The sequence below is a fragment of the Podarcis gaigeae genome (assembly GCF_964106915.1).
Source record: "Podarcis gaigeae genome assembly, chromosome: 12".
In the NCBI taxonomy this organism is placed as follows: Eukaryota; Metazoa; Chordata; class Lepidosauria; order Squamata; family Lacertidae; genus Podarcis; species Podarcis gaigeae.
The window spans coordinates 19,949,294-19,963,185 of record NC_139688.1 but is presented as its reverse complement, the minus strand read 5'-3'; the positions used below and the strand labels follow the sequence as shown (position 1 = coordinate 19,963,185).

Below are 13,892 nucleotides of genomic sequence, written 5' to 3'. Positions count from 1 at the left end.
ATGTTTGAAGAGCTGCTGCTGGTCAGAAGAGGCAACCCAGAAGATCAGAAGATGGACCCATGGTCTGACTGTATATAATGCTAATACTGCCAGGGCCATTGGTCCATGCAGCCAAGAACTGAAAACAGTGGGACGCTTTATAGCAGGTTGACGGTGGTGGGGAGAAACCTGTGGCTCTCCAGGTGTTGAACTGCAATTGCCATCAGCACCAGGCAGTGGAGCCAATGGCTTGGGCATGATAGGAATCGGATTCCAACAAGATCTGGAGGGCCATAGATTCCCACTCCTGCTTTGTAAACTGCATTGCTAAAACCAAAAACAAAGTGGTGTTGTAGACTTTCCTTATTGCTCAAAATACACCAACAGTAACAGTGGGTGGGGCAATCTAAGGTACTTAATGGACAACAGATAACATACTGCTGTGTGTAACTGTGTCAGTTGAGGCAGAAGGTGTGTCCGCATTCAGCGTTATCGCTTTAACAAATTTGCAGGAACTTGCAGATGCAGGAACTGGACAACCTGGTGTCTGGGAAACATAGATAATGTATTTCTCAAACTCTGCGTCCTTTCTTCTTACCTTTTCCAGGACAAGGTTGTTGTAGCTTTCAGAAAGCCTACTATTTACCTTTTTCTTTCTGCTTCTAGTCCAAAGATATTGGCTCAGTCTTTAATCATTTTTATCATATTGCAATGTTTGAGGCATGCTGTTGGCTTGCCTCAAACCTTTGTTCTCATCCCAGAATTCTGCCACCTTGGTCCAGATCACCAATGGTTCTGAGCAAACTAACGCTCTACCTTGCACATGAAGGGAACAATCCTATGCACTCTTAACTCAGTGGGACTTACTTTTGAGCAAACACCCACAGGACTATGCTGGATCATATTTATTTTCGAATAGGCTTTCATGGACATCTCTGTTGGCAGGTATATTATACACATACAGGGGGGCATGGGGGCAGAGGAAATGTATTGCAAACAGTGGTGCTGCAATTTCACACTGGACTAAAATTTAATCAACAAATTTGTTTCCAGTCAAGACTAGAACACCACATAAGCACTTTGAAACTATTTGTCTCGCCTTAGGTGCTAAATTAGCCTTGCAAGAAAAACTTATGTCACACATTGGGCTCTGACAGACTTGCTGATTTCCTGTGCATTTCATGGCCCCACTCTTCAGTCCACAAAGGTTTATGCCACAATATAAAAAACAGTGTTGTGGGGCTTTTATTTATTTATTTGCTACCTACAGCTTAAGACAGCTACCCCTCTGGAATTCATTATGATCATATTACTTTTCTCTTTTGACCTCTTAACTGGATCTTTAATTTCCCCCTTCATATTCTGCTTTTAGTTTTAGTTTTTGAGGCGTTCAAGAGTTTGGCTCCTCCTGACCATTCTCTTTTGATTTGTTGTCCGTTATCTCTTCCTTTCCCCTACGTCTGGAATGGTCTTCCTGGACACATTTGTCACTCTTCCTCTCTTAAGAAGCATAGAAAAAAAGGTGCATCTTTTTGCTTCCCTTTTCCACCTAAATCTTCTCCCTCTTCGTCCACTCTTCAGAGAGTTCTTATAATTTAACATATAACTCAATAATATATCCTGCAACTTACTATTGTGCTTCCATTTCAAATTTAAATTTGGAACTATAATTATTTGTATGCATATCCCTGTGCTCTGTTCCTTCCCTCCCACCTGTCCTATCCCCACATCCTTGTTCCATCTCTTTTTGCAAGCTACTGTGGACAGGAACATGTATATTGCATCATTTGTCAAAAGCACCAAACACACCTGTAGGTACTATGAAAAAGTACTAAACGATTAAAATGGTCGTGTAAAAGTGTCCATTCTCCTCAAGAAGAAGTGGAGAACGCCTTCAGAAAAACCTTGCAAGATACTCCAAATAGGAAAACAGGTCTTTATTTTCAGCTGAGATGCAAAACAGAAAGCATTATAATGATCCACTTCTTTACCAATTGTACTTATCTGCCCATTCTGTTATGTCCAGAATCAGCGAAGAAAACCCCAAGCAGTCCTAAAATTAACTGCATTTTTGGTCAGTGCAAAGGAAGAAAACAGCTTTATGCTTTATCTTTCGAGAAAGCAATGTGTTAACAAAGAATTGGGGGGGGGGGAGTCGTGATAAGCTCTTGCTTTGTCCTTAATGCTCCCCCTTAAATCAATTTTCAGCTTCTTCTGAATTTGCTGCCTGTTTTGCAGCTGTTCTCCGCTGCTGGATTTGCCTGCATGTCACTGAGGAATCCAAGGAAACATTTACGCTCTTCTGCAGCAAAAGGAAGGAACTGCTGCCAAAAAAGGGGGAACTTGCTGATGGAGGTCACTGCCAGCTGCTCAACCAGGACTTCAGCATTCTTAACTTATACTAAAGAATATTTACTCTGTGAGGTCACCCATTCTTCTGCATTTATTCTGAAAATAGTGGAACAACCTTAGAAGATACTTCCTCGCACCAGCAAGGGAGTGCTTCTTGCTTGCTCCTATGCATGTATACCTAACTGGATTAAGACAGATGCTGTACACACCACTGCCAGGTCCAATCCAGCCATGGGGACTGTGTATTCCTGCGGTCCCCAATATGGTGCTCAAGGATACAATGGCATCCAAAGCCCCCATCCCCGTTTTTAATGTTTTGAAAGGCAGAATTTGCCCAGGTGGGTGGTTGCCTTTTTTTAAAGTGGGTTAGCCTCTTAATCTTATCTTTGTGCTTAGTTGTTGGGGTGTGTGCAACCCCTTAGTTGTTGGGGTGTTTTGCCTGTTGGGGGGTGGATGTCTAAGCATTGCCAGTTTTACTTCTGTGAAATGTCCTCAACAGTTTTTTCTATAGGCTTTTGAATGTGCCCATGGTCTCTTTAAAAGTTGAGGAGTCAGGCACTGCTATACAGGAGGGTGAAGTGACCAGCTTTAGACAGCACCATGAAGGGGAGATGAATGAAGGCAGGAATTAAGTGTCTGAATGGCGCAGCAAGACTTTTATTTTCATAGCAGGGCGGCACCATTTGGGCTCCGCCTTGTGCAGAAAAATGCCCTAAGCTGGCACTGGTTGCATGTGCGCAGTTGGATCGGGGTCCAAGGATGTAATCCATCTCCATTAAGATCAATTGGGCATTTTTCCAATACCTTCAGTGAGAAGCAGACCGAATCCTAAATCCTTTTAAAAATACACACAAACTAAGTCCTGATATTGGAGCAGAAATGTTTGTTTTCTTCTGGACTTGATTCAACTTTGCTAGGAACAGCATTCGTTCTTCTCAGATGCCTCCCTCTCCATTTGTGTTGGAAAACGTCACTTGTTGAAAAGAAATTTGTAAAGTGAGATGGTCCGTGGTCTTTCTTTGCACAAAGGTAAATGTTCCAAGCCAATCTCTTGAGTGTTTAATTTCATCAACACACAGAAAGACAGGGCCTCAGGTAGGGGGGCTGCTTACACATTACCCCCCCCCCCAAAAAAAACCCACAAACATTCCCCCCCCACACACAAAAGGACATGAATTTCCATAATATTTGTGCACTGCAGGGAAGGTCAACAGTATGCGCTCCAGACATTGGACCAGAAGTCCCATTAGCTCCACCCAGCATATCCTCCATGAATTTGTCTATTTGTCTTCTAAAGCTGTCCACACTGATGGCCACCAATGTCTCTTGTAGAAAGAGAATTATGGTTGAAATACTTTCCTTTGTCCTGAATCTTCTAACATTCACCTTCATGGGAAGAGAGCCCTGAGTTCTAGTATGATGAGAAATGAAGAAACCCATCTGCATGCCATGCATGATTTTATACTAGATGTTGAACTAGAAAGGCCTTTGATCTAATCTAGCAAGATTCTTACATTCCCATATAGGCCTGGTCTACACACACAGTGGAATGAAGAGGCAGAATCCTGGAATGGTAATATGAACCATGCAGATTACAGGTTGGGGATGCAATTTTCAACACATAGACCCCCAACACATACAAAAACTAGGGTTGTTATGAGCAATCCTGTACTTATGAACAGGATCAGGGTGTGCTCACCCCAACCCTGCGAGTCACCATGGCTCCATCCCCATGGCATCCCAGAGGTTTGCCATGTGCCAGAAGGAAGGCAGAGGAGGTTGTGATGGTATCTCAAGTGTTCCACTGTAGATGATCGTTTTTCCTGCTGAACACTGAACTGGACTAACAAATCCTAGTAGCTCAGGTGCGAAAATGATACTCTGCATGATTCTCCCAGAAGGACCCCAAGGGCCAGCTCAGCAGAAATTGCACATAGTGCATAATTTTTCCTGTTCAGGTTGCTGGGGATACTAGTCCCACTCTAGCCCCCAGCAGGCTGGGGAATGCTGCCTTCTAGGAGCAGGGCTTGGGGCAAGGGAAAGAGGTAGCAGGGACTTTGCAAATAGTCACTTGGAACATTTGCAAAATGCTCAGGTTTTTCCTTCCCTTGGGGAGAGGCTGCTGTAAACCAGCATCCCATGCCACTTCAACTATACTGGGAAAGGCAAGCACAATGCAAGGATTACGGCCTGACTGAGTGAAGACGAATTAATAAATCACCCAGTGAGATTTCTGTCTGCAAAACGGTTGCCATTCCTGCCCTCCTTCCGCAAGAGCATTCATTCCTGTCCTGCTAGTCTCAAGATCTCACAGCCAGCATCAAATTAATACATCACGCTTCAAAATATTTACAGCACAATGTCCTTAGAACGAGCTCAGAGGAGCATTAGCATTGGGATCACGGTGAACTTGGGAAAGTAAGCCAGGTCACCAAGCATTTATTATACAAAGTTTCCCATTACACGATCTGACTGACTGCTAGGAGGGTTAGGATGTTTCTTGAGTGACTAAAAATATTTGGCCAAAATCTCTGAAACAGGAACAGGGAACTCGCGGCCCTCCAGATGTTGCTGCACTTCAACGCCCATCGTCCCTGCCCATTGACAAGGCTCACTGGGGCTCATGGGAGTTGGAGTGAAACAATAGCAACTGCAAACCTAGGAACTGATAGAAGAAGAAGAAGAAGAAGAAGAAGAAGAAGAAGAAGAAGAAGAAGAAGAAGAAGAAGATTTGGAAGGGAGAATGGAGGAACAGAAGTGAGGTCACCAGCAAGAGGACAAATCGCGTTCCGGTCTCCATCCCCTCCCTTTCCTTTCTTCCAGAGGCTAAAGCCTACCTAGGACCATGGCCCTCCCTCCAGCAAATGGCAGCTGATTTTGGGGAGGAGCTAAGGAAGTAAAAGAAAAAGGTGACCAGGTCCCACATACTGGGGCGCACACAGAAAGCAGAACAACTCATGTCCTGCCCTCTTTAGCAGCTCAGTCAGCAGGACTCATTTTGGGGTGCCAGTAGTGACTGGGTGCCCAGATTTTTACAGCCCTGCTAATAATTGCAACGGTAAAAACACAACTATCAATTAAATGCATGGACTGAGGATAAAGTTTCAGTAAACGTCTATAGGCGTCTCTTTCATCCTTAAAACAGCCTTGTATGCTGAGAGATAAAGTTCTGAGCAGAAATCCTAACAGGGGTTGCTGAAGCAGTTTATGTCTGTAATGCAGATCACAGAATCATAGATGCTGCCTCTTAATTTCACATTTTATATTGCAGGCGCATTTGCCCTGTACATAGGGGTGGTTGCAGCTGTGAGCATCATATTGTGTGAATATGGTATGTTTTGGTAAACACATAGGGACATGAGGTGCACATGTGTTGGGGAGTTCAGTTTGGCTACAGTTCTCTGCTGTGTGTCCACTGCATGTTTGCAAGAACACATCCCTGTTTCAGACTTCCCAGCATTTAGTTTCTGCCACTAAATGCTATAGATGTCAGAAACCTTCTAGAGTGTAAACTAGCTATCACTAAGAACAGCTTCCCAAGTCAAGGAATCTGAATGTGGTTATCTGAAATGAGATTAAATTGAGCAACGTTTTTTAAAAACAAAACAACAGTGCATTTAATAGTGAGGAAAAGATGTGTTGCATTGGGGTGGGGCGGGGGGAGAAGGGGACTTTTCCAGGAAGCCCTTAGGTGCACCTACTGGAAAGCTAGACCATCAGCAGCTGGATGGGTGGGTTTTATCTAATAGAGTTTTGAAGCACATATGTAGAAATGCTTTATACAGCAGCATTTAAATAAGAAGCACACCATGCCTAAAGGAATAAGCTTTTAAAAGTGATGGATCCTTTGTATTCACATATAATGCCTTGATGCAGTGCTCTACATTTCCTTCACGAATGATCATAATTTCTCCGGTCGGTACGCTGCTAGAGTATTATTATGCACGCAATTCAGTTCCTTGCCTGATTTTGGCTATGGTTTGTAGCTTGAGGCCTGAATTACATAACATATCCTTCCCCCTCCTTCCTTTCTTCAGCAAAGCTTGCTTTTTTACAATGCGCTCTCTGTGTTCCCATTTTTTGCTTTCATATAACATTCGATCACATGCAGATTAATGCCCTGAAAAGACACTCTAATGATAGCTATTTGGGTGCTGATAAACTATGTGGTGTGATTTTGAATATTCTCTGGCGCTCTTTGTGACAATTAATTTGCTGTATATTTCTAGTTACACAGAGAAGGAATTTACCACGGAAAGTACCAATGTTTGCTTCTCTCTTTGTGTGTAAGCACATACAGATTTCTGCTGTGTCGTCCAGACCAGTAGGAACAGCACTAACCAGGGAGACTGGTGAAGGGGGCTTCCCACTGCCCTCCTCAGCACGTCCCTGTTGCTGTCGTCAGTCTCCTCTGGAGGAGAGGAGAAGGACCAATGTGCAGGAGCAGAACTCCTGATATATATGCAGAGAGTCCCAGGTTCAATATCCAGCCTCTTTGGGTAGGACTGGCAATGTCCCCTGTCTGAAACCCTTCATGTCCCCTCTCGAAATGTATGCAGAAATTCCTAAGTTCAATTGCCAGTATCTCCAGGTAGGGATGGGAGAGAGCCCTGTCTGAAATGCTGGAGAGGCACTCAGTGTAAGGCACCTTCCTATGTTCTGCCTTCCATTCTTCGGAAGCTCCTCTGTTTCTAGCCATTTCACTGGTTCTGCAACATACTGGTCTCCGACTCCCATCAGCCCCAGCCAACTTGGCCAATGGTCAGGGAAGATGGGAGTTGGGGCAACAACGTTCGGGAGGCACCACACTGGAAACCGCTGCTGGGTTATGTAGTCCTCATGCCAGATATTCCTATCAAAGGCACAAGTTTTTTGCGATCATTCCTACGGAGGTATTTTAAAGCACCCCGGCACCATTCTCTTAAATTGTATTCTATTATATTTTATTTCCTTCTCGTTGTGTTTCATTGAAACGTACACTGTTGCTCATAAGGCATGATGGCACCAGCTACAGCATTTGATCCCTTGCACTGGCATTCTCTTCCTTTTGCAATTTAGGGCACAAGCCTATTGTCTCAGAGGCTGCAGGATATCATGGACCTTCCTCTGCACATGCAGAAAAAGTCTGGCCTCAAAGAGGGAAATCTGCCCTTGGAAGCCCTTTCCCAGCCAGCACAGAGGGCAGGGAAACACCTCTGGGTTACCCCTGCCAATGAAAAAAGTGGGTGCCATGCCAGGGTGGTACAGATCAGGATCCTGACACAACCACACATTTGGGGTAGGGGTAGTACTAGCGCTGGCATGTTGATTTTCCATCCTGTTGTGACCAAAGTGGACGGGGAATATTATGCCCAAAAACAGGGGAAAGGGGGTGGGAACTGCTCCCTCCAGTCCTGGGTCTAGCAGGGCTTTGGATTTAGTAGTTTATCTGCCCCAGCAGCTTCCCTGATCTGGTAAGAGTGCTCTGCCCATTTTTATTTGAATAGATCTAACAGCAGATCTTTAATCTTTAATAAGCCTTTTACCTGTCACTCAATGAAATCTGAAATGGCGCCTGGGATCACTCTCCAGTGAATCTGCCTGCAAATACGATGCACGATTTCTTCCCGTATTAACCTGGAAGCACAAGCAAGAGATGTGTGACTCATTTGTGCCTTTACTGCTCAGGACTTTCCAGTAAGCTGCAAAACAGCCCTTCTTAAGAGTAAGGACACCGATAATAAGTATTTATTAAATTCATTTTAAACATTTACATGCCGCTCTTCAGTTTACAGAACTCTCAGCATAAGAGCTTGGCATGAAAGCAATAAAAACACTGTCAACTATAAGAGAAACCAGTTGAATAACAGAAACATAGCAGAGAAATAAATTCCATAGAATCTGAAAAAGCACCATTTTAAGTATGCGTCAGGGTGCGTCATGGAAAGCCCAGTCAAATAAAAAGCTCTTTGCCTGGTGCTGAGAAGACATCAGGTTTGGCATCAGCCACACCTCCCCTGGGGAAGGCGTTCCACATACACTGTGCCTCTCCCTCTAGTTATTGCCCATATGACTTCACAAAGCGGAACAACTTGAAGGAATGTATCTGGTGATATCATCAGGTTTGGGCAGGCACACATGGAATATAGAAGATCTTCGGAGTCCTAAGCTTTCAAGAGCCAAAAAAGGCAATATATTCTACACCCTTTAGCTCATTTACACATTTGATCTCTGCTCCCTATGTGCAGCGTGCATGTGCTGCTTTCCTAGTTTATGAACCTTCATTTGCACTTTCAATCATGTTTCTTTTTAGCCTTCCCATTACCTTGTTCCTGCAAACCCTTCTTTGGACATGTTGAATCTGCCTTCCTGAGGAGCATAAAAGAACATCATGGATGTTATAGAAGAACATTTTATGTTGTGGCTTTCTTTCAGTCCTCTAGTGGATTCTCTCCTCAGTATATCAATGGATACCTTAATCTGAACATGGCGCCAGATAGCAATTTTGTGGATATTGATGAGTTCTGCTATATGTAAACACAATATCCAACCATAGTGTCTCGCTTTTTCATTTAGGGGGAGAGCTTCTGGAAGACAAATATGGAAGAGCTGAGCAATCCTCAGCCTTTCCCTCCACATTATTCTACATAGTAATCTAAGGACAAATAGCTACATAGGTGAGATGCAGAAGAAAGTTAACGGTGACCTAGCTCATTGGTGTTTTAATACAGGCTGCAGCTCTGTCTACAACATTCAGAGCAGATCCCCCGATTGCTTGCACTCATGCAAACACAGGCATGTCAGGGGGTTCGTTTCAATGAAGAAACGTTTGCAGGTTTGACCCGGCTGGTTTTTACAAAATCAAGTGTGTGAAGGGAATTGTACTTCCTTAGCAAAAAGAATTCTGGCCCTCTGCAAAATTCCAGAGTTTCTAGATTCATGCTGTCATTGGAAATGGTTTTAGGGGACACACAAATAGGTGAAAAAAGAATCTGCATGACCTCTCATTAAAAGCAAAAATGTCAAGCTACCTTTTTTATTTTAAACAAACCACAGGTTTCCATTACTGCCTGAGCTACTGTCCATGGTATTATGAACTCAAATCTCATTTAAAACTGGAATTGTTTTGCATTGATGTTTATATGGCTCTCCCCCTTGTCAACTGGGGGGGGGGACTGAATATACTTGGTTTTGGTAGACAAGTTGAATCAAACTTCGCATGGGCAATAGAAGACATGAGATTCCTTTCAAAAATGCACAAACATACAGCCTGCTGATTGCTTTAAAATTTTAGCAATGTGCAGGGATTTAAACGGCCTAGTAGAGATGTACAGTGGTCTTGAGTGTGTGTGTTTATCTATCTACTCTCTCTGTATCTCATACTTGCACACCACATGATTTAGTTGATTCCTGCATTACAAGGAATTGGACTTGATGGCCCTCATTGTCCCTTCCAACTCTACAATTCTATGATTCTATGTGAACCTGTTGCCTAAAATCTACCCAGGTTGTAAGTTCATCATCTCAGCCTCTGGTTTCTTTTTAAACTCTAGACTCATTGGGCAAGCATCAAAATTAAGCCCCACTTTTTTAAACATAACCAGGATTGTAGAATTCCCTTCCAGGGAAAACCTGCCAAGCCTCTTCATGGTCTGCTTTTAAGGGTGTTTTGAAAAGGTTTTTTCTTCTACCCCAGAAGCCTTTTAAGAACTGATTTCTGTGTCTGTTGTCTTTAAAGCTGAACTGTTTTATTGTTTTTTTAATTGCTTCTATTTTATTCTTGATGTTAGGTTTATTGTGGCGATTACCGTATTTTTCCATGTATAAGACTAGGCTTTTACCTAAAAAATAATGTCCAAAATTTGGGGGTGTCTTATACATGGATAGATCTCCCCCCATTTTCTTAAATTGGAGTCCTCAAAAATAGGGGGCATCTTATAGACGGAAAAATATGGCACTTATAGGCAGGCTGCTGATTTTTTGTTTTTTTTTAAAGTAGGGTAAAAATGAGAAAATACATTATTTTATTTTTAAATTGTAAACATCTTTTGAAATCCCCCACCCCTCATGCTTTGCTACATAGCATAAGGGGTTGCTGTTTGAGAACCAAAGGCCAAACTCATCTATGGCCAAGTTTGGTCGTTGCTCATGACAGCAGGTAGTACTATACTCACATTTTCAGAAATGATGAGATTCGGCTGTCTCTTCAAAGCGTATCTTTCAAAAGCACATTGCAACAAATGCTTTGACATGAATTAAGGTGACATTTGACATCCACCTTTCAATGTCTGGTGTAGCAATTAAATGTTACTTCAATTTAGAAAGCTTACTTTGGCAGCTAATATTCATTACTGGTATAAATAAATATGAAAGTCATGCATGAAGAACCACTTTGCAAAGATCTTCAGAGATGAAGTTGGATGGTTAAAAAGGAAGTAGAATGACACAAGGACAAGGACAAGTGTAAGCACTAACAATCTGAGTCAACATTAACAAGAAAAGGCTCCCTGAAGGGAAAAGGTCCCTTTCTCATGACTTCTCTGTTTATTGATTCAGATGAAAGAAGATAGATTCCACATTGAGTTTGTTTATTAATTAGAATGGTGTTCAGGGATTTGCAATTTAAGCATTTGCATGTTAAAAACCAGGAGAAGCAAACCTATTGTTACTGCCTCTTGTTTAGTCTACCTTTAATGCCTTGGAAGTTTACTATCAAGGGTGAGAGAGCAGGAGGAAAAATACAAAAGGACTCTCTCTCTCTCTCTCTGTCCGCCCCCAATCTCCTTTGTTCACTTACAGGGCGATACTTTAAGTAGGGGTCTCTTCTACTTAGTGCTAATCAGCTATACAAATATTTTACAGCGTTCACTGGCTGGTTATATATTTGGAAAGCTTAGGTGCCTATTGTATTTTGGAAAGTCACTGCAAACCTGCTTATTATATTCTTACATAAGGCTGAAAAGAAAACTCAGCACAGCTTTTCACAATCCTTTTCATAAGTGTCAAAAACCATCTTCCTTTTCAACATTTCTGGCCGAACTGCTTGGACATTTCGCAATAGACTGTTCCTATTTTCACTTTTCATAGGCAACAGTCACATGGTTATATCTTCCCTTGCACTGCGTGAGCCCGGATTGGTGGAATCACCCAGGTGATTAGGGCCCCACCTGCACAATACAGTATCACACCACTTTAAATGGTCATGGTTTCACCCCAAAGAATCCTGGGAACTGTGGTTTGTTAAAGGTGCTGAGAGTTGTTAGGAGACCTGCAAACTTAAAGTCTTGCAAGATCAGGACAAAGGCCTATTGTTGTCCAGCATCCTGTTTTCCCCAGTGTACTTGTGGGCGGCCCATAAATAGGACCCAAGTAAGCAGCACTCTCCCCTCTTGTGATTCCCAGCAACAGATATTTGAAGGCTTACTGCCTCCAGCAACAGATGGAGAAAATAGTCATTGTGGCCAGCAGCCACCAATAGCCACCAACATGGATGGCTTTAAAAAGAGGAGGAGAAGGAGAAGGAGAAGGAGAAGGAGAAGGAGAAGGAGAAGGAGAAGGAGAAGAAGAAGAAGAAGAAGAAGAAGAAGAAGAAGAAGAAGAAGAAGAAGAAGAATTTATTATTTCCATCACAGACCAGTTCCAGCCCAAATACAATACCAAGGAAGTCATAACACATGATAGGGATACATTTGAAATTGCAATTAGGTGTAACAGGGACAATATAGATATAAGGTAAAGGTAAAGGTACCCCTGCCCGTACGGGCCAGTCTTGACAGACTCTGGGGTTGTGCGCCCATCTCACTTAAGAGGCCAGGGGCCAGCGCTGTCCGGAGACACTTCCGGGTCACGTGGCCAGCGTGACAAAGCTGCATCTGGCGAGCCAGAGCTGCACACGGAAACGCCGTTTACCTTCCCGCTGGTAAGCGGTCCCTATTTATCTACTTGCACTTTGATGTGCTTTCGAACTGCTAGGTTAGCAGGCACTGGGACCAAGCACCGGGAGCGCACCCCGCTGCAGGGATTCGAACCGCCGACCTTTCGATCGGCAAGTCCTAGGCGCTGAGGCTTTAACCCACAGCGCCACCTGCGTCCCAATATAGATATAGCAACAGTTTAAAAATATATAAATTAAAATTTAGTCACTAACAGATAACCTAAAATTATCATTTAAGGCCTTAATCAATATGATAGCAAAGCTTGTTCCCTAAGTTTGATGGCAATCTCACAGAATTTGGCTACCCTTAACGTGATCTCAGGATCCTTGTCCTCTACCAGGGATTTTAGACATTGAAGTTCAGATTCATTTGGAGATTTTTGCATAGCAGGGGTCATAAATACAAAGTGTATATCCCCGTAGAAACGGCAGCATAACAAGGCATGAGACAGTTTCTACCTCCATCAAGCCGCAGGAGCAGACTCGTTCTGCATATGGTTTACCCTCAAATCTGCCCTGCAGTAAGGCGGATGGCAGCACATTGAATCTAGCGAGGGTAAATGACCGTCTGTATTTAAGTATTTGTAATTTTGCCAAATAATTTGCTGGGGTAAATCCTCTCCCATTATCTTATATTATATAATTGCTGGTTGTTTATTCATCTTGCTCACGTGGCATTGCAGTTCCACATTCCAAATTCATCGGCGGATTATTGCTCTAGCTTTCTCACAACCTACAGCTATCAGGGCCTGTGTGGAAAACCCCAAGCCTTTTCATGCAGTGTAGCTTTCCATTTGGATTGGTAGGAATCCAGTAGGGTCAAGGGTGCCAACCCACAGGGAAAAAGGTAAGTTTTAACCAATATTGGATATTAGAATCCATAACTGAGCACTAACAGGGATTTGCCTGACCTCCGGGCGGACAGCTATATTAGACACACAAGAAGGGATCCCTAGCAGGCAGCAATGGAACTTAGTTTGGAATGATTCTAATGGAGCAAGGTTAGAGAAGCTGCAGATCTGAGAGCCATATTTCGGTTGTGTTAAAATTTTTGCAGCAAAGACCTGGGAGGCTGCCGGAATATATTGGCCCCCTTTTCCACAGAAAAACCTTATAATAGCTTTGGTAGATCTTTGGGCATTTGCAATAGTATTTTTAACCTGGTAATGCCACAAGCCCTTTTCCTGGAAGGTTATACCCAGGTATTTAAAAGACGATACCTGTTCAATAGGTCGATTGTCAATTCTCCATTTGTATCTCATTATTTGTTTAGAGAACACCATAACTTTGGATTTGCTATAGTTAATTGTTAATTGTTCGGCATTACAATAGACTGTGAGAGATCTTAGAAGTTTTCTTAGGCCTACACAGGAGAAGGATATTAGAACTGTGTCATCCACATATAAGAGAACCGGGGGGGTGTACCAGCCAATTTAGGGGGTTGGGCATTTTCTTTCTCCATGTTTTCTACTAAGGAGTTAATCTAGAAGTTGAATAAAGTAGGCGCAAGGACGCAGCCTTGTTTAACACCATAGTAGGATTTCCTTGGATAAATGGCTCTGTTGGTGACACCTAACCTGGACCCGAGTGTTTTCGTATAAACTGCAGATGAGATGCAATAGATGTCTGTCTATGTTTGAGGCCCTTA

At 43.0% G+C, this 13,892-nt stretch overlaps 1 long non-coding RNA gene across 2 annotated transcripts in view; it reads right to left on the bottom strand.

The window, feature by feature from the left end:
• LOC310828095 overlaps positions 1-13,892 on the bottom strand; it is a 60,452-nt gene that overhangs the window by 27,738 nt on the left and 18,822 nt on the right. The window contains exons 1-2 of one of the 2 annotated variants that reach the window (XR_014556650.1): positions 8,636-8,886; positions 7,857-7,947 (exon numbers count right to left, since the gene is read on the bottom strand). This is a non-coding gene — a long non-coding RNA (uncharacterized lncRNA). Of the gene's footprint in view, positions 1-7,856; positions 7,948-8,635; positions 8,887-13,892 lie in introns of those variants that run through there. The other variant, XR_014556649.1, reaches the window with a different exon arrangement.